At 33.9% G+C, this 21,369-nt stretch overlaps 1 protein-coding gene and 1 long non-coding RNA gene across 3 annotated transcripts in view; one reads left to right on the top strand and one right to left on the bottom strand.

Annotated features, from left to right (window-relative positions):
- Nucleotides 1-21,369, top strand: part of LOC101737738 (tyrosine-protein kinase Fer) — a 49,856-nt gene that overhangs the window by 7,937 nt on the left and 20,550 nt on the right. The gene's annotated exons all lie outside the window — the stretch shown is intronic.
- On the bottom strand, nucleotides 14,338-21,208 carry LOC134199035 (uncharacterized). 2 transcript variants are annotated; one of them, XR_009973360.1, is made up of 2 exons: nucleotides 20,798-21,208; nucleotides 14,338-15,034 (listed from the first exon to the last, which is right to left on the bottom strand). It is a non-coding gene; the product is annotated as an uncharacterized LOC134199035 (long non-coding RNA). The 2 variants fall into 2 exon arrangements; XR_009973359.1 differs by lacking the exon at nucleotides 20,798-21,208 and adding an exon at nucleotides 15,130-15,492.

Genomic DNA, 21,369 nt, shown 5'->3' with positions numbered 1-21,369 from the left:
ATCACAATGAAATTTGTACAATTACCTACCCATGTGTGGTTGAAAACACGTTAAAACTTTGTAATTTCTGTATAACGTGGTGCAACATTTATGCTGTCAAGTTATCGCGTACAAGTTAATAATAATCCGATAACAGTCGAAGTTTTGTTAAGATATACACTTAATATGTTATTCATCATTAATATGTCACTCTGGTAAGAAATGTTTATTTGTAAATGCTTTAATGTTTAATACTTTCTTTAATTACTATTATCAATGAACATTTTGTTGTAGATTGAAGTCAGTATTACATAAAAATGTAACCCCAACCTTGGTATTAGTAAACTTTTTCATTTACAGAAACAAATGATAACTTTTTTTCATAAATTAACATTTCGACATTCCTGTAGTTTGACTTTAAAATGAATGTTAAAAAAATTAACCATTTTCAGTACATTGATACCTATTGAATTCGATTGCAATTAACGTAATTCAATACTTGTAAAGTTGCCATTGTATTATATTATACTATTAAAAGTACTTTTACGGTTTACTCTTACATTTATTATTTTAATTTATGTCCGATGCTTTTAATACTTTATAGTTTTCGTGGTCACGTCGACCATAGAAATGTACTTTTAACAGAATTTAATTGCGTTATAACCGTGGATAATTATGTGTATTATTGAAGTTTAATATTCCTATCATTTTGAAAATGCACTTTACAAAAGAGTGTTATTCTCTAATTGGCATTCTGATTACGCCAATGATTCCAGGTGTGATATATGAATAAAAAAATTCTTGGTTTTCTGTTTATTGTAGGTACTCGAGGTAAAGCTACATTTGTGTATATGAAGGAAAATACGAATTTTGTGATTCCCAGTAATTGTTATGCTACGGCAACATTAACGGTATTTGACAAATAGGAATCGAATTTCTACACTGTATTCATTCTTTACGCCTACATTAATCGTTAACTACAAATGCAATAGAAAGAGAGAGAAAAACTACAAAACACAAAGCAAAATATGAGACATGGGTACCACCACTCTGCCTATTTCTGCCGTGAAGCAGTAATGCGTTTCGGTTTGAAGGGCGGGGCAGCCGTTGTAACTATACTTGAGACTTTATAACTTGTATCTCAAGGTGGGTGGCGCATTTACGTTGTGGATGTCTATAGGCTCCAGTAACCACTTAACACCAGGTGGGCTGTGAGCTCGTCCACCCATCTAAGCAATAAAAAAATTATATAAAACATGCTAATTTGTGTAGCTACAGAAAATCAATAACTTTGTATGTAAAGCACAGATAATCTGTAAAGGTTTTTTTTTAAATTATATTCGTTCACAGATAATACTTATAATATTAGTGGAATAGTGTTACATACATACATCTGGCCGAGAAAATCATATTTGACACGACTGTTGCACTAAGTTTAATTTGGCTGGCTTCGAGCCCAGGGCGTTTGTACGAATGCGATGTCGCACGGACACAAATAGTTCGTTGCACTGTCCTCTCGGACATGTTGACCAGGCATTTTCTAAATGTACCGTTTACAAGTTTTGGAATGTTTATTGACGTTAGCTGGTGGTAGTACCTCTTGTGAGTCCGCACGGGTAGGTACCACCGCCCTGCCTATTTCTGCCGTGAAGTAGTAATGCGTTTCGGTTTGAAGGGTGGGGCAGCCGTTCTAACTATACTGAGACCTTAGAACTTATATCTCAAGGTGTGTGGCGCATTTACGTTGTAGATGTCTATGGGTTCCAGTAACCATTTAACACCAGGTGTTACGATCACCAGGTCTGAACTTACGATCAGGAGGACAGTTAGAGGTCATTGCCGCTCTTTTATTTATTTATTGCTTAGATGAGTGGACGAGCTCACAGCCCACCTGGTGTTAAGTGGTTACTGGAGCCTATAGACATCTACAGTGTAAATGCGCTACCCACCTTGAGATATAAGTTCTAAGATCTCAGTACAGTTACAACGGCTATTGAACATAACATAGCTCATGTACATAAATAACATCAGGGACACAGTCAAACTATCTACCACTGAAGCATGATTTCAAACCTCGTTTAGAGACAAACATAGCAAATAATGAACAGAGAAAAGCATTTTCATAGAGTTTAATTTTTACAAAAGCGAATCTTCGTCCTAGTTAGGTTAGGTTTGTACCTCTTTGGTTTCAAATTGGTATTAATAAAATATTATTTCATAATTTAAGTGCCCTAATTATACATTTGACTGACTCTAAAATATATAAAATGACAAAATTATTTTTAGGTCAATTTTACACATTAAACCGAATTGGAGCGTAAAAATAACGCTCCAATTTGGCAAATCATGGTAACCGGTTAAGAGAGTTAGATAGGCGTTTAACTGAATCTAACCAGGTTTAAAACTATAAGTAGATATATAAAATAAAACAGTTTGTATCGATGTTGCTTTTTTTCATCTGTGAGCACTTCATTGCAATCTGGTGACGTGTATGAAGAGAAAAAAAGGAATAATGTGTTTTCTTCGGCCATAATTGTACTAATTCCTTATCAATTTGATAATTGTAAATAGACATGCTTTAACAAAAAGCGACTTTAAATAGAAAAAAAAAGATATTCCAAAACAAATTAATATACATTAAAAACAATAATCATCGAAATCAGTTGGTTGTTGCGCACGTACTTAATGGAAAATCTAAGACTTATATGGTTTTCTCATGGGTACCATTATCAGAACTGGACTAACAGGACCACATGGGAAGCGTCAACTTTCTAGTAAAAAAAGAATCATCAAAATCGATTCACCCAGTCAAAAGTTATGAGGTAACAAACATAAAAAAAACATACAGTCGAATTGAGAACCTCCTCCTTTTTTGAAGTGGGTTAAAAATACAGCTTTTGCTTAAATAAAAAGGTGTTATAGTTCGTAATAAAGTTTTATTTGTTTCGTTTTGTCATACTTATTCCTTGTTTGTCACAAACTGAGGGAGAAATCTAGTATACCTAAGCGAGTTAATTGATATTGGATTTATCTGTATGTGTATATGCAGCACGTGTTTTTGTTTAAAATTAAAATATTAGAGTTTTCAGAATTTATTTAGCTTATCAAACATTTCTTTTGCGAAACGCTTTAGACCCATGATTTTGTATGTGGTACATTTGTTTTGCGAAAGTTTAATAATATGATGTGTCATACAGTTTATTCTGATGTCATTATATTATAATTACATGTAAATTCAGCTTTTAGTCGACTAAAGTAATGGAAAAACGTGTTGTACTGCAATTACTTTTATCTTTCCGTATACGTTGCAAATAAATCAATCAATATTAATACCAGTTGGAGAAATTTTATTAACTACACTCTTTTTTTTATGTACTGCAATAATCCAGTATGTATATTGGACATCCCAGTATTTGGGACAATTTTTTTTTTGTCACATATGAGATGGTTTGGAATACATTTCCAAGTCATGTTATCCATCAAGATTTGATTAATTTATGCATAAAAAATATTTCAATTTATTTTTGAATCTAGACACAAGTAGGAATTTAAAGTTTTTTGAGATCTTATTGTAAAGATTCAGAGCGTCATATGAGTCGTCTATTATCAAAGGTGGCAATCTGTGCATTTGGACAAAAAAATGTTATTGATATGTCAATACAGATCGGTTTGAATATAATCGTCTCCTTCAAAGAATACGGTTCAAAACCTGCATTAAATAAAGGTTAATAGTTAACCTGTTATTTATCTAAGATGTCGTTCCTAAGAGTTTTGTGACTGCCAATGGAATACAAAGTCAATAATTCGTTTTTCTGATTTACCAATAATTGTCCAAAAGTCAGATTGCCGGCTTTGATAATAGTCGACTCATATATTGTAATAGAATCTCTACATACTACATACCTACATACTACACAAAACATGTCAAACAAAAATAACCAAGAAAAAAAAGAGTTAATCCTACAATTCGTATTCGCTTACGGGATCTGATCTGTGGTTGAAGGTTGTTACATTTTGTTTGAATTTCGTTTTTCAGATGCCCACAAGTGTCCGACGTTATAATAATCCGATAAATATATTTTATAATTAAAGTTATGTAAGCATACGTAACATCAATTCTATACTGACTGATTCAGAACAATCTCAAGCACGCCGTACCCGCTGAACAAAATTCCTTTTTCATACTAAACTTATAGGTCAATCCATAGGTATTTGGTTGTTTTTATGTTGTAATAATATTATAGCTTTTCGCGGACTATTTTAATATATAATATAACATTTCTACTGTAAAGCAATCATGTGTTGAGTTGGTCTTAGTTTGTCTTAGAACAATTTATTAGATCTGTTGGATTTTATTATGTTCATTGTTAATTGCTAGAAATAGTTTATCTATATCGCCAAATTTAGGAATACATTTCAGCGGACCTAAATGTGTTTTACATACAAACATACATACGTACATATACAACAAACGACAAAAAATGAAAACAATTTTTATTTGACATAATAGTATGAATAAGGGACAAATTTAGTGATGTTGTTTTTAGTTTCCGAATAAACAAGATTACGCCCCACCTCTAATTGCTCAGTATTGAGTTTTTAAGCTATATATCATGGTCTCATGATCTATGAATTCACAACTATTATTTTTGGGAAAATTCAACCAAATAATCACGATTCAAAACGAATCAAAGGAAACAACGTAATAATCAATTTGATAACCGCGGCAATTCTAATACACAATAATAAACTTCATTGTATACTAGCTTCATCATTTTCACATTTGAAACATTAGTATAAAATTTTGGACAATAAATGATTATTATCAACCGAATTTTTTCTTTTGTCACGACTTTAAACTTGAAGTTTGTATTACATACACTTTAAAATTTAATATATGTACTGTGGAATAACTTTTTGAAGTAGAATAATTATGTAACACACCTCAAATGTTTGTGAAAATCACTCAATTGTGATATAATATTTATAAAAAAACTTTAATGATAATTAACAAACTGGGTCGGTGCCGTGAGATTTTATTAATTATTATGCCTCTGTTTTGGACTGAAATGAGTACTTTCAAGATTATCTACGTACAATGCAATAACTACGTAATAAAAAATCATAATATGTATGTGTATTTATGTAACATTGTCATCTTATATGCTGTACGCATTTAATAAATACCAGTCAGACGCAAATTCAAAGTTCAAACAATGGGTCAATTGGCAATTTCCTTTGAGTTTCTTGCTGTCTAATTGCTTACTTTAGACCTGTGTCGTTGGACTCACCGAAGTCATTCTTTATTCTAAGAGGTCGTATTTTTTCATATCGATTACTTATATAATCGTATTTATGTTTACGATTACGATAGATACGCGTATCTGGCACGCGTATTTATGTTGACAGTATTATCTCAACATAAAATAGGTACTATCATGATTTCATTACATACATAATAATTATCGTCATTTATATTATTAGAGTATTTGCCTAAATAAATGTTGTATTAGTCATTATGTTGGACTATTTATTTGATACGATATTTCACACGACCGCTTCACAATGGGCTATCATCGTAAAATTCTATTTAAGCATCACTCCGCTCAGGTACAGTCCTAACTTGAGGATAAAAAAGAAATTGACAGCTAGCGTCCGACGTAATATATTAATGAAAAGATGAGGCATAAAAAAAAAAGTATTAGAAATTCGAATTTTAAAAGGCGGCGCGCGTTCTTGCCCTGCCTCAGCTTATTTTGTTTGAGTGTTCGAAAAGAAAACAAAAATGTGGATGCTTCTTTTCTCCTATTTGCTTCCGACCTCGGTTCTTATTGACAATGGCTGCCAGGATGAGATATAGCGCGTCGGTAACCAAAAAGAGATTAGGTGAACACGATATTATTTCTTGCATGTGGTGAGTGGGACGGCAATGATGTCGGCAATATTTGTTATTTCGTATTCAAATTACAAGCATTTTTGTGCACTTGTTGACGCACAAACATAATAATATGGAGATTGTAAGTACTTGCGGGAATTGAAACAAATAATACTTAGTATTAAAACTTTTAATTACAAAATTCGCTTTCAAGTCAATGTTATATAATTTTAAATTAATGTTCTTTTTTTATAAAATTTGAGAAAAGTATAATAAATTTTACAACTTAAACTAGTCATCATCATCATCATTCTTTCTTATTACTCTCTGCTGGGGTGTAGGGCTCGAATCATTTTTTTTCATTTAACAACTTCTTCTTCTTCTTAGTCGCATACTTCATTGCTGAAGGTCGTGTCCCTGAAAGCCCTTCGTGGCCCCGTGGCCCTTTGTACCATAATCTTCCATTTTTTTTATTTTTTTTTTTATTGCCTTTGTAGGCAGACGGGCATACGGCCCACCTGATGGTGAGTGGTTACCGTCGCCCATGGACTTCAGCAATGCCAGGGGCAGAGCCAAGCCGCTGCCTTCGGTTTTCGGCTTCTCTCAGAACGGTCGCAACAGAGAGTTCAGTGAGCGCAGTTATCTGATCTGACCAACGGTTTGGTGGCCGGCCGGCGGGTCTTTTCCCTTCTACCTTGCCCACCACAGTCAATTTTTCATTAGTAATATGTAAATAATATTCAAACTCTTAGATTTATTTGAAAAAGAATTCATTAGTTCATCAGAACAATGAAACAGGTAAAAACAAATTTAAAAGTGCAGCCAAACTACAAATTGATGTGTAAACGTCAGAGAGGATTCAGTTGGCGCCTCGGGCTTAGGAGCTGCCTACGCTAGAGCTCGGGGGTGTCGGAGGGGAAGAGGGGAAGGCCTCGACCGACGGTAATGAAGCGGCGCGTGTGGCGGAGGGCAGACACAATACCTGCCGCCGACGCGCCGATCCTTCTCGGAACCGGTCCACAGCACACCGCTCTGCCGAAATTCGCGTCGACCACCCATCGCTACCAGCAAACGATACTTATCATTCTTGTATTTGTGATCGTATCGATATACCTAATAAATCGCCCTTCTTAGAAAATCTAGAAATAATTCAATCAACCATATTATGTTTTTGCATCATTTAGTAGTTTTTCGAAATGTTTCGTTATGATAACTGTTTTTTTTTTGTGTTAATTCCCCATCAAAAAGGTGTGTCAAGAAAGGCCATTGCACCGTTAGTCGTTGCAATAAATTCTATTATATTTCTGCCCTTCTCTCTGTAATAAGGCAATAAAGTTGTCCTTATTATCGATAAATATTAATACGGAAATGTATGTGAAACTACTTTGAAATAAAAATAAAAAGGATTACGTATTTAGTAATATTTTCTATCATTTCATATGTATGGTTTTATAAAGGACACAAATTATTTAGGCATATTAACGTGTTGGTAATAAAATCTAACAGGTGGTGTGGTGTTTGTTTGCGTCGTGTCGTATCGTGCATTATGTTAGGTGACGTAGGAGACGATATGTCATTGTGCAGAAATAAAATATGTATATTAGTGGAGCAAACAATGTTTATACAATGCCGTAGATGTAAAGTTTAAAGTAAATATTGCATATGATTAAGTTCATTGATCAAGGAAACCGTTCATTGATTGTATATTTACAGTAATTGGTATCTAACATAATATCTAATACCGTTAAAAATGTAATGTTTGCTGCGTTTTCATGAATTACGGGGTTAATCAAAACAACATATTATTGTTTAACATGAATTTCATTGAATTTATTTTTATTTAAAGACTAGCTGTACCCGTCTGCTTCTCTGGGCATTTAAAATTAACTTTATTATTTCTCACCCCCACAAAGATTCTCATCATTAACGCCCCCGCAACTGGTGTAGGGAGTCCAACACTCATATAAAAATTAGCCTATCCATTAAGTACATGTTATTTCTACATGGATACCAAGTTTCAAGTCAATCGGATGCATGGTCCAGTAGTTTTAAAGGAACATCCGTAAAAACTTTTTACTGTTTAAAATAGTTTTAGCAACAATTCAAATTTTTTTGGGATTAGATACGTTCTAAAAGTAAGCAAGTACTGGGGGTAGGACCTCTTATGAGTCCGCGCGGGTAGGTACCACCACCCTGCCTATTTCTACCGTGAAGCAGTAATGCGTTTCGGTTTGAAGGGTGGGGCAGCCGTTCTAACTATACTTGAGACCTTAGAACTTATATCTCAAGGTGGGTGGCGCATTTACGTTATGGATCTCTATGGGCTTCAGTACGCACTTAAAACCAGGTGGGCTGTGAGCTCGTTCACCCATCTAAGCAATAAAAAAAACTGTAGATTTACATATTAGTGGAAAGAAACATTACTTCGTTTATAGACTTTTATTGTGTATTATAAATGAAGTAACGTTTCATTCGCATGCAGTTCATTGAGCAAAGTCGTGTGGCGGACTGGGTCGCGTCTCTCGGAGTGTGAGTAGAGCTTTGAGTCGACGTGATCTGTCCTTGTTGTGCCTGCTTTTGTGTGTGTCTGTGTGTAAACCACTTATTTGTTGAGACCATTCGTAACTTTAGAAGCTCGCCGCGTTGCCGCTCTCCGTCGTGTTTTGTTTATTTATTTTTATTTATATTTTATTGTTTTCGAGCTTAAGGAGACCTGGTAAACGTAAACTTTTTCACATCTCAAATCGTAATAGAGTGGTTCACAATCCGATATTATGTATTTGTATTAGTCGTTACTTGTGGCTATGTACAGCGAAATAAAACAATAAGTCATGTTATGTTTATTGTATGCTGCGAAAAATTCTTTGAATGTTAAAGAGTTTTCTATTTTAATGTCTTAAAGGATTTATATAGCGCCATTACAGTAGGTATGTGCGATCTTACTTTTTTTCCGGGCTATTCCGGACATGCTCGGACGGGATGTGCGTACGAAATTGCGGTATCAATTAAAGATTATTGAATACAATTTTTTTTTTAAATTTTCGATGTAATCATTTATATTTTCAGTTTAAAAACGCTCTTTATAAATTGGACTGGTTTTTAACAACATTTCTAAAATTTGTTATTTCGATCGTTTTACGTTACTTCTATAAACAACTAGCGGACCCGGCAAACTTTGTTCCGCCACACGGTTTGTTTCAAATACATCAACCGGTCAACTTCAATTCTACTATAATTAAGCAAAGAATATATATTACGTTTAGCTGTCAGTTGCGTTTTGTTATTCCATATCAATTGCGTTTTGTTACACCACGTTTTATGACACGTCCCACGGGAATGTGATAAAAAGTATCCTATGTCCTTCTCCTGGTTCTAAACTACCTCCTCACCAATTTTCAGTCAAATCAGCTCAGCCGTTCTTGAGTTATAAATAGTGTAACTAACACGACTTTCTTTTATATATATAGATGTACTATCGATTAGCCGAATTAAACACCAAGGAGTTGAAACTTGTAACCAAGGGAATATTATAGTATAATACCTACTCATTTACCTATTGTGTTATTCAAAAATAAGAAACCAGATAAAGGAAGAGGTCGATTACAACTGCATTACGGTTGGAACAAGTGTATAGTTGTAAGGTAAACAACCCGACCCAGTTCCGAGGCATATCGTAGTCTATCTACAATGATGCTATTATTTTACTGTTTTTCATCGACTGGCGCAACATCGTCATCACACTTTGATATAATTCGACCAGTTACCATTGATCCCTGCGGTTCAGTTTCGGATCGTCTCGGTTTGTGTCAGCTAAGAAGTTCTATAGAATATGGTTGCACGATAACAACAAATGCGTGAAGTTTGTTTAGCTGTGCAAATAGACGCGGTTTGGTAGCACGTTCGGTACCAAGAACTTTCTCGTTTACACTATCCGTAGTACATAAATTATTTATCTTTGTTATTTCTATTAAGTCACCTACGGATGTAAAATGCGATAATGATGTTTGTTTAGTCTTGCATTAGCGTTATCTCAAATCCGTTTTTATAACATTATTTTGACGGGGCTCTGGAGTGTACGTTAAGAGTTTTTGTGGTATTCTTTAGACCACCTACTGATAAACAAAGGGCCTTTTACTTCAGCAAATGCGTCGTATAGGTAGCTACGAACGTGCAGGTATGCCGTTTAAAGGCAATGTCCTTTACTTTGTTTATAATGTAACTTTGACAAAACATATTCCGGTTTTATAGCTGTAAAATGTTTAGCATTTGAGTCGTTACCACCTACGAATATCGGACGTGCTTGTAAATCAAGACTTGGAAATGCTAAAACCGTTACCAACATTTCAAAGGTGACCGATTTACATGTTGAAATACGTAATGCATGTAATACTAAATTTTTTTGGCAACCTTATTTAAAAGAAAATAATTGTTCACAATATATTATTTGGAATCTGGGATACTGTCTATAACATAGGTGGGGAACCTGCGGCCTCCACGAGGTTCTTGTGCGGCCCTTTGCCACCTAGTACAAAATGGTAGAGTTCGTTTCAAACAACTATTGTACATCAACGCCATGACAGTTGCGCGAAAAATCCCGCCAAAGACAGTCATATTGTAACATGACGTCAGAATACTAGTCTGAACCAGGTATATTCATGAAATGTGGCAAAAGATCCAAGCGCTTAGAAAAAAATTATCATTTTTCAAAACATTGCTTTGTCGATCGGAAATATCTGCACAACACTTCCCGGAGCTAGCTAAAATGTTAAATGAGCAGAACTGTGAAAATAAAATATTCGATGAATATATTTTCATATAGACTCTATATGAAAATAAGGAAAATGAGCAAAACGCGTACATAAATGCATTTAGCATACATGCGATGCATTTAATTTGTTATGGGATGATCCGTGGGAAACTCCCTGCGGCGCGACCCGCATCGACACGCCCGAGTTCCGTGAATGAGGACTATACAACATAAAGTGCAGTAAATTATACACACTATTATTTAGTGACTTCATAACGTCATTTTTGATTTTATTTAATTTCTTAGTTTTTGGGGCACACGTGACGGAAAATGACGGGTAGGATGTTTTTTTTTAAAGGAGTTTTATGACTTGGTAACTAAGACCTTTAGGTCAAATCACAGTTTAATTTTAGTGAAAACCTTTTTTTATATGAAAAATGATATTATGAAATGAAATGAAGTTGATTAATATGAAACAAGGGACGAAATGAAATGAAATGAGATGATATGGGATGAAAGATAATCTCAGTAAAATGGTGGTCATTTACTGAGACTTTTTCAGTGGACTTCTTGGAGGATCCCGAGAAGTTACGTTCAGCGGCTTTTTTTCATTTTGGGTAGGATGTTAATAGCAGAAAAATCTGTTTACCCTCTTTTAGTTCGTTTAACACTTAGAGTATCGATTGTTTTTAAGCACTTGAAACAGTCATAACGCATTCTGCAATGGGTTATTTTGGGATCTATACGTTAATAAAGCCAGTCTTGTGTTAAGTCTTTGCCCCTCTCATTGATGACGTCTATGAGCGACGGTAACCACTTACCATTAGGTGGGCCGTATGCATGTCTGCCTAAAAAAATAATAAGAAATAGTGGAAAAGTTATTCCAATGCGGTTTTGATTTCGCTGAATTCATTAAAATGATAGGAATTACACAGAAAATGTATTATTCAAACGTGCCGTTTCGTATGAACTTTGATGACATGTTCTTCAAACGAGGCTTGAAGAGAATCTTAAGTGGCAGCCAGCGGCTCATCTGAGTTCTTGGCGTTGCTTAAGTGCATGGGCATCAGTGTCCGCACGCCATTAGGTTGGCCAAATCTCCACCTGCCACTAAGGCCCAAAAAATCGTCAGCATTATTAGCAAATGCCTTCATTTTTGGATACGATTCCTTTACAGCAGGCACAAGGTTCGCTGAAATAACTAACTATAAGCACGAATAAAAAGTTTCATAAAAATTCCGAGTCGAAATTTCTCAGCCGGCTCTTTTACGTCACGCCACTTTGAAAGTATAGGAAATTGACGAGTAATCAAGTCTTGTGATTAAAGTTGCGTGTGGCTGGCGACCGGCTGGCTGGAGAAAGCCAAACGCCGGTGGCCGCACCTTGAAGCTTCAGTTTTCCAGACAAAAGATGTACAGCTTAAATATATATTCATTTATATATAAATCGTAAATTATGATCACATAAAATCGTTCTAACGTAAATGTGGTTTTGTACAGGAAACCGTATGTTATTCATATTCAATATTTAAATCAGGGTTGAGTTAATATTGAATATGTTAAGTTTTTGTTGATCGTATTTTATAATAAACATAGAAAAAAAAAATATTCGTTGGTATACTGTCAGAGCGGAAGTAAAATGGAAGTTGACACGATTTAATGGTAGCGAATGGATCTCATTATTGAGAGGTTAGTGAACTCAAGCTTTCCGTTTAATGATTATGGTGGAACGATCCAGTGCATCAATATATCCCGTGTAGAGAATGCGTAATGCGACACGTCATCTACTCGTGTTTGCTCCTACCCGTATTCCCGTTATTATTGTGGGCAAATAAAAACTTGATCACACATTGCTCAAGTTCCAATGATTCATAGTCCCGATGTCGATTACAAAAAATTATAAGACCTGTTTTTGGTTTTCATTGGAATTTTTGTAAACGCGGTCATTGCGTTTTCCTTATTTAATTTTGTTAAACTCTAAACGAATTGTGACGTATTGGAATATTTATTAGTTATTAACCTTTATGTGGTTAGCAAGCACATGCCGTGGTTGTTAAAAAAATGCTTAGTCAGGGATATAATATGTACTTGTATTTAAGAATATTTGTAATTAATTTGCATAAAGCCTTTTTAATTGTTGATGTCATCGTATAAAATAGAGCGAGCCACTCGCTATGTAGCCTGAAATTAAAATGTATTAATTTAATTAAAAAATCCATAATTTCTTTATTTCTATACAGATTGTTTTTTTTTCGTAGTTCGAATATAAAAATTAATGGAACTAAGCTTCTAATGAAACAACATGGATTTGAGTGTCTAATTTTCTTTCACTAATACCCTAATAAATTGAATTCGCTTTGTTAGACATGGATTATTCTAAAGTGTACGAACTTTTTTTTTAAATTATCGCTTTTCTTTAGCGATGATATGATTGATGAAAACAATAATAGCCTTCTTATATATTTAGTTAGATATAGCGTGCACAAAATTAAGTAAGGCATTTATGTACATTTGTTTTGGTTCATTTTTGATTCTTGGTCACAATCAAATATCAGCCAAAACAAACATGGGATATTATTGAATATTTTTATTCCAGCTATCTCTTGTCGCTTGTAAATATACATTTAGTTTTAAGGTATTTATAGTTTAATTAAAGGTACGGCCTAGCATTCTTCTGACTACGCTGAAGTTCATAATGGTGGTGAGCGTTTATCATGAGGTGGGTCATAAGTTCACGTACCTTTTATGGCACTGAGATATATATCATACGTATGTTGTCGGTAAACAGGCAGTTCTTCGTAAATTACGTATAATTTGCGCTTATCTTCCATTATGGTAGCAGGGATATGATGACCACTATCCCAAATAATTGATCCACCAAGTTAGCCGGCTTCCTCATGTAGCTGACTACATCATGAAAACTTCAGTGACTAGAACTTTGAAGAATACCTATTAGACTACTGTGGTGGATATTCGAGTAGCACATGAATGCAAGCCTTGTATAAGGGACTGTCTGTAGTACCTATTTTCAATAAATGTTTATTATATGGCCTGTAGCCAGTGATTGCAGCAACTGCAAATCTCCGTGGTCGTCTATTAGGACGAAATAGCTGACGCATTAACCTCGGTTTTGTTTCCGGTAAGACCGCTCTCGCTTGAAGTCGGCGTTCTCTTCGTTCGGGTTAAGATTATACGAATAAATAGTCTCAGTAGTACCTACTGTAATTTGCTTAAAGTAAGGAACAATGGGTCAAAAGTGAGTATTGGTTTAAACGGGGCAACCGGTTAGCCCTGTCGATTCGTAATGATATCTTACTTTTCAACTTTCGTGAGACAATCAATTTTATATAAAAAATATGCTCATTTAATAGAAGTTAGGTTATCATGTTGTTTGGAAAGAAAATTCGTAAAGGTTTAAGGCATCGTGATATGCTAAAATCCAATAGCAACAAAACAAATAGCTCAGATTTATTAGATGCCCTAACAAAAACTGTTTTTATTGTTTTCCACAACTTTAATGACTTTTTATCCATTCGTTCAAATAGATAAAAATAAAAAAACCAAAACATATAGTGCGATGTGATACAAAAAAAATAGATGTACCGATAAATGTCAAAATACTGTCTCGTGATGATCTTAACTTTATGTAGGCTCTATAACTTGGTTATTTTTGTTCTTCATATTATTATTCTATTAATAAATATGATAACAGTTATTAAATAAAAAGTCAGTTCATGTATTTGCAAGTTCAGGTATTTTAATGTATGTATGTATTCCCATTCTTGGCTGGATAACAATAAAAATACGATTGAAAATTGTATTATTGTACAGATAGTTTTGGGTGCTTCTTGATATTATTCCAATGCTATTGAGTCTTAAGAAATATACAACTATAAATATACAACCTTATGCTAATAAAAAGTACCGATCAAACGTAGGCCTATAATAAATAATCTACTAACTAGATAATTGATAACTACAGGATATTGTACAAGAAATTGATCACAGTGACTTACAGTTTCAATGTTCAAATAAAATTGGAACCTACTTGTGAACATAATTTACGTAAATGAAGCGAAATATAAAACACGATAATTTCGTAATGTTTTAGTGGCTAAAACTGGTGTTCGGTTATTATTTTCTGTCTCACGGGCAAGTTTCGCTGACGTTCCGTTCTCGGAAATGAGTAATTACGATTTTATTTTGTCATCCGATGCAACTCTTTTAAGTAGCCGACTGTTAAATAATAAATCTGTACTGCTCTTGATTTTTTCCGTCAACTCCGCTAAGTATATTTGAGTATCAAGACGTATTGATGTTCATGAGTTTATCGACCTTGCTTTTATGACTTGTTGATTTTAAAATGCTTCGTTTCAAATTTCTATCAATATTTGATCACACTTGGTCCGACGTCCACCGCCCAGCCTATGACTTCTGAAACAATGACGAATTGCAGTTCGTATGGTTAGTTTCATTCATTTAATTATCAATTGACACTTCGAGCTTCGGTTCCCGTAACAGCTACGCACCAGATCAATTTTGTTTTTATTTAAACATGTATATTGAATAAAATATTTTTTGTAGCAAAACTTAAAACATTATTATTTGCAAGTAGTGTTATCGTTGATAATACATTATCAATTTTTTACAGCTAAGTTGTGCATAAACGTGACTTTATCATAAATTTTATGTTCTAACTAAAGTGACGTTATTTTGAAGGCTCTGTATGGTTTCATTCCATTCGATTTTTATTTAACGAGTAATTTGGTAAATCACTAATAACACGCACATCATACAACCTACAAAACACGACACGTCTTAATAACTCGAACTGGTTCTGTTTATTAATGTGTATTTTAAGATGACGTCAGGCACGATTTAGTCGATGATGCGTGGTGTCGCGATGTGATTTATCCAGACTCACAGATTCAATCTAATAAAATTTTAAAATAACTACGAAGCTGAAATATTTCGTCGTTTCCAAGACATTCGTGGAGAATAGTCTTCGTTCCGTTAAATAAAAAAAAATACATTTGCAAGACAAGTCCCAAAGCCTGATTAAGATATACTATTAAAACGTAAAAATGTGCTGTTTGATAATTATATCACTGGATTAGTCAAGAGGATTGGTGACTCGAGATAAATATGAGTATTTTACGGGGTTTCTTACTAGTAAACTAACATGGGTAATTAACATAGTGCTACTACTGCTTAGACGTGGGATAACGACTGTGTGCAGAACAAGAATAAATCTTATTAAACTGGGTCACGCGTGTCATTGTTGTTACACGCTATTGTGACGAAATATTTGTATTATTTTTAATCAAGTCTGCTTGTAAACGGTCTAGATCTGGTTATAAACTGAACCACGGCCGACTTACAACAAGGCAGGAGCCGTTTTTTTGTACCGTTACCCACATTGTCTCCATCTCGTCATATTCTGACGTGACATTGTGACATTTATTTATTCTCAACCGTTCTTAATACTTGTAATTTCTTCATATGAATTCTTGTGCTGACAATTTTCGGTCATTCTTTTTTCGACTACAATACATCTTTACAAGTGTTTGGCTGGACCAAAACTTTCTCTTAAAGTTAAAACTCAATAGCTGACAATAAACACCAGAAAAAAATCTATCATTGCAAGTGAAAGATTTCACTTTCAAAGCTTTGCATTTAAGATTGATGACTTTTGAAATCGTTGAATAAATTTGTATTTCTATTATTAGAGTGTTAGTATTTTATGAGATTTAACTAGCTTAAATCTTTTTCCTGTCATCTAATACAATATCATTCAGCATATAGGATCATAAGGTATGACATTGATAATATTAGGGGCATAGCTAAGCCGCTGTCGATTGCTGAGGAAGACCAAAATTCCTTTGGTGACTTGCATGTGATAGCACCAGTTGCAAGTCCTTAATACCACAGCCTGGTGATATATAGAAGACAATAACACATCTAGCTAGATTTGGGAATTTAAAGGAAATGGAAATGGAATTTTATGAAGTCGTCGTGGCCTAAAGGATCTTCGTATTTAGCGATGCAACGGTGTTCGAATCCCGCAGGCGGGTACCAATTTTTCTAATGAAATACGTGCACGGTGTAGGAATAACACCATGTAAAATAAAAATCAAACCAGCAAAATTAGAATTTGCGTAATTACTGGTGGTAGGACCTCTCGCACGTCCACCTACACGTCCGCACGTGTAGGTAACACCACCCCGCCTATTTCTGCCGTGAAGCAGTAATGCGTTTCGGTTTGAAGGGTGGGGCAGCCGTTGTAACGATACTGAGACCTTAGAACTTATATCTCAAGGTAGATGGCGCATTTACGTTGTAGATGTCTATGGGCTTCAGTGACCACTTAACACCAGGTGGGCTGTGAGCTCGCCCAACCATCCATACCAACCATAAAACAAAATGAATAACTTATTAAAAATACTACTACATATACATGTATATTCATTGCAACTTAAGCAAATAAATGTCTTTGTTACATCGTTGTGTAATAGAATTCGTGAGTGGTAATAGAATAAAAAAAAAACAATTAAAGTTGCAGAATATTCATTATACACATAGCTCACGACTTTCATGTTTATCGAGACATCCTGAATGTAACATCAATAAGCATCTTCTTAGTATCGACCTATTTTATTTTAACAGTATTCAATTGAACAAGGTTGAAATAATTTAGAACGAATCATTTATAACACTTATGATATCGATGGTTATTATTAAACCAATCATTAAAATGAGAAGAAGACGAGGCTTATGCCCTAAAAGCAACGATAGCTCATTGTGAATATTACACATTGCATTAAGTATATGCTGTCTGAAGTTAGTAATTCCATTATTAATTTCCATACACAACTAAGATGATCTTCGAAAAACGTGTTTCTTAATAGGTATTGACATTTTAATAAATATTTTAGAAGTGTTCGTCATGTAAAATAAAATCAAATAAGGTTTGCTAATTAGTCACCGTCTTTAAAATTGCAATGTATAATTTTATATACTACTAGCTGTACTCGTCCGCTTCGTTTGCCATTTAAAATTATCATTTTTATTTCTCATCCCCACAAAGATTCTCATCATTAACGCCCCCGCAACTGGTGTAGGGAGTCCAACACTCATATAAATATTAGCCTATCCATTAAGTACATGTATTTTCTACATGGATATCAAGTTTCAAGTCAATCGGATGCATGGTTCAGTAGTTATAACGGAACATCCATAAAAACTATTGTAGATTTATATATTAGTATAGATTGAAGTTTAATTTTGAAACAGGACTTTTAACCGATAAGGTCGTCGTGTGGCCATAAAACGAAGTGAAGCATTCGATACGCAGTGATTAGTTATGCGGTGTTTCAGTATTGGCGTATTTAATGTGTTCGCATTATGTGTTTCAGTAATCACATCGCAGCGTGTGGGCTTCGGACATTAAACTGTTTTAGCGATACCCGCGTAATCAAAACTGTTTTACCGTGTACTTGCTTTTAAATTTAAATGCGAGCGATTCAAATCTTTCTCGGAAGATGGAGACGTCTAAAAAGTTAAAAACCCGCTCCGTGATCCATAAAAATGATAAAAATTCAGTTAACTGTACTTAAGGCATTATAATAATGATATTCGAGCTTACTCTGAATAGATGTAAATATTTCATAAACATACGGAAATCCTTTCAGTCTTTAAAATCGTTAAAAATTCACAATTTTTATTCGTTTTAATATGTGTATTATTGAAAAAAATATTGATAGTTGCTGCTAAGCTAGACATCTAATTACACATCATGTCTGGCTATTAAAGGTTTTGTACATCCAATAAAAGGATAGCAGTCTTATCCGATCACAACTGTGTCTCTCTGTCCGCCTATTACATTCCAAATCAATAGTTGTAAAGCTTTTTTTTTATATTTTAGCACTTGACTAGAGTTATGTGTGAAACTGTACAAAATTGAAAAAGCATTCTTAAAGCGTGTCATCTTACATTTATATATTATTTTATAATATTAAACTTTACAGTCCATACAAATAAGTAGTTATATTAACAAAGTAATATCTGAGTTTATATGATAAAAATTTAAGAAATTATATAGATCATAAGCATCCTTCCCAATCACCAAATATAAGAATGTACCTAAATGTTTGAAAATTTTGGAGTTGGGTCCTCATTCGTAGTATACAAGAAAGCTTTGACCATGACCCTAAGTCTTAATATTCTCACAATATGCCTTTTGGTGAATAGAGGAAACCTGGTAAATACTTAAATTTTGTAATATTGGTTTCAATAACCATATATTGGCTGAATGAAAGATCTATCTACAACTTTACTTTAGAAAACAACAATATATTGTATATCTAAACGTTACGTTACCATCATCATATTTTTATTTATGCCGTAGGCATTGGTGTGATTCATTTCATAAAAACTTTGTTAATGATTACCGAAACAACTCAACGTTCTTACTCAAGTAGTTTTTATTATTTTCATTTTATAAAATAACAATATATGTACTTCGAAATACTTAACGAGATGAGTGACTCAGTTTACTGGTACAGGAGAGTAAAAAATCGGTCTAAGGAAAACTTCACTCTCGAGGGAGATATTAGTATCCACACCTTTCAATAGAATTTCTGAAATTCGAATGTAGGTAGAACAATAGTTTCCTTGTGGCTATTTGTATTGTACAATGGACGGATGAGACCAAAGTTGTAGAAGTTACTCTAGAGACCGGGGTACAACTTTATCTTCTTCTGTTATCTTCCTTTGTCCTTCTTTTTATTCATTATCTTCTTCCAGCCGGACAGACTTTTTATCGTCACTCTCATGTGATAATATTGTTATTCAGAAAATCTAAAATTCTAATGATAAGGACATAACAAGACAGTATGAAAAAAAAAAACAAAAACAAAATAAAAAAATGCGAAAAAAAGAACTTCTTTAAGTATCCTTAAGATATGAGTATGCGTTTTTTTTGTTTACACCTAGTTAGTAATTGAGAAGTGAGCACAAATATTTGAATCGTTTCCGGATACCTCTTAAGGCTAAGTGCCTACACCTAAAAAGTTTTGACTCCACTTGCCGATGATAAATTATTTGTTTGTAAACATATTGTTGGCTGGTATATGATATTTGAATAATAATAATAATAATAATAATAGTAAATATTCAACAATCACGCCACGTTAAGTGGTCCCGTGCTAAGTTCGTAAAGAACTTGTGTTGCAGGTACCAGATAACGGAAATAAATGTAAGATTTTTTATTATACACATACATATATTTAATATACATCCATAACCCTGGAAAAGACATTTAATATTTATCATACAAATATATTTTAATTAATATTTATGATATAAATATTAATTATACAAATATCCTCCCTTGGCGGGAGTCGAACCCGCGACCCCCTTGTGTACTGATCATGTCACCTAACACTACACCAGACGGCCGTTAAAGTCACCAAAGAAAAGTCGCTACGCAAAAAAATAAATTTTGGACCTACTTATACTATTTCCTCATAACATAACTTACCGCAATGATGTAATAAAATAAAACGAGAACTATAAGCCAAACCAAACACTGTATGGACAAACAGTTTTTTTTTTGTATGCATATACACTTGATTCTACGGTACAAGTTGTAATTTAAGATTAGCGTTTAATTGTTAATAATGACGGTTGTAAAACACGGAACAGCGTACTAATAACTGTTGAAAACGTTGAGTTGGTGTCATCATGTCTTTATTTAATTAGCAGACACAGAAATGGCCGTGAGAAAAATTTGATGAAAGCTGAATAGGGTAATCATCAAATTCAATTTGTTGAGTTAAATAAGGTTTATTTAAGGTTTGTTTTAAGTTTATAATAGAGATACATATCGAGGGGTGAAAGGCTTTTTTGTTTAAACGACATTTTTGCAACTCTACAGAAGAGCTATTTAAAGTTTATAATTTGGAAAAAAATCATATGTATATAACAAAAAACTTCTTCAGCTTCTCCCTTTGAACGGGGTAAACTTAATTGCAATTAAATTAACAGCATCGAGTTTTTGATACTACGAGTAATACCAAATAAAACGGACCTTTAGTTACAAAGATAAATGTCGCGTATTAAAAGAAATGTCGCTTAACCCACATAGCTTTACACCCCTCGATATTGTAATATAAATACAAAAAAAAACATACTCACTTATCTCACAAGATCGGTATCACACAAAATCGTGTTGTGTTTCTATGTGTTTAGTGCGAGTTTTTTAACATTCTCGATATCGTAAAAGTTAACTCAAATTTGTATGCAATTGAAACAGCGCTCCTAGCGGCAAACGTTCCGAGTCCATACAAATTTGAGTTAACTTTAACGCTATCGAGAACGTTAAAAAACTCACACTAAGCATACTAAATAAATGTTGTGGAACGTCGAATGTGTGACATCATTAGAGAGAAAGTGATGTCACAGTGTGGCCGTGACCTGCAGCGTTGAAGTTTCTAGACAAGAAAGATATTCAATACTTTTAAGAGAAAAGAGGTTTTTGTGGTTAATTTAAAACGCGCTTCCATAAGTTTACATTTTAATCCCGTACCTATTTCAATCATTCCATTGATTTCCGCCTTTTTGAAATCTGTACAGTTGTCGAGGCTATCCTATTTTTGTCGAGGCTACCTATAAACTAGATAAATCAAATGGACGTCTTCTGAAAACAAAAGAAGCTGGCATGCTGTTGTAACTATGTACAAGAAAAATAAATTGCCTACATTAAAATT

This window comes from Bombyx mori, chromosome 6 (genome assembly GCF_030269925.1).
Source record: "Bombyx mori chromosome 6, ASM3026992v2".
Classification (NCBI taxonomy): Eukaryota; Metazoa; Arthropoda; class Insecta; order Lepidoptera; family Bombycidae; genus Bombyx; species Bombyx mori.
Note: the sequence above shows the minus strand (reverse complement) of the source record. Positions and strands in the feature narration are given on the sequence as shown.